The 263-nt window shown below is 24.7% G+C and overlaps 1 protein-coding gene across 1 annotated transcript in view; it reads right to left on the reverse strand.

The window, feature by feature from the left end:
* LOC119594374 overlaps window positions 1-263 on the reverse strand; it is a 6,334-nt gene that overhangs the window by 3,978 nt on the left and 2,093 nt on the right. The gene's annotated exons all lie outside the window — the stretch shown is intronic.

Genomic DNA, 263 nt, shown 5'->3' on the forward strand with positions numbered 1-263 from the left:
GAATCGTAAAAAAGTATCCAGCCTTTAGGAACTTAAAATATCATTATTTTCTTTTCAATCCTTATTCATTGCACTGTCTCTCGTTATTTCTTAATTTCAATATTTTTTTTTACCACTATATGTTAAAAGAAATAAAAATCACTTTCTCAAGCTTTACATTTAATTTACTTTTTTAATTATGATTTTATCATTATACTTGCTCCTGTATTTTTTTCCGAATTCAGCATGATATTTCAATATAATTCAGCCAATCTCATTTCATC

The sequence above is a fragment of the Penaeus monodon genome, chromosome 33 (assembly GCF_015228065.2).
Source record: "Penaeus monodon isolate SGIC_2016 chromosome 33, NSTDA_Pmon_1, whole genome shotgun sequence".
Taxonomy (NCBI): Eukaryota; Metazoa; Arthropoda; class Malacostraca; order Decapoda; family Penaeidae; genus Penaeus; species Penaeus monodon.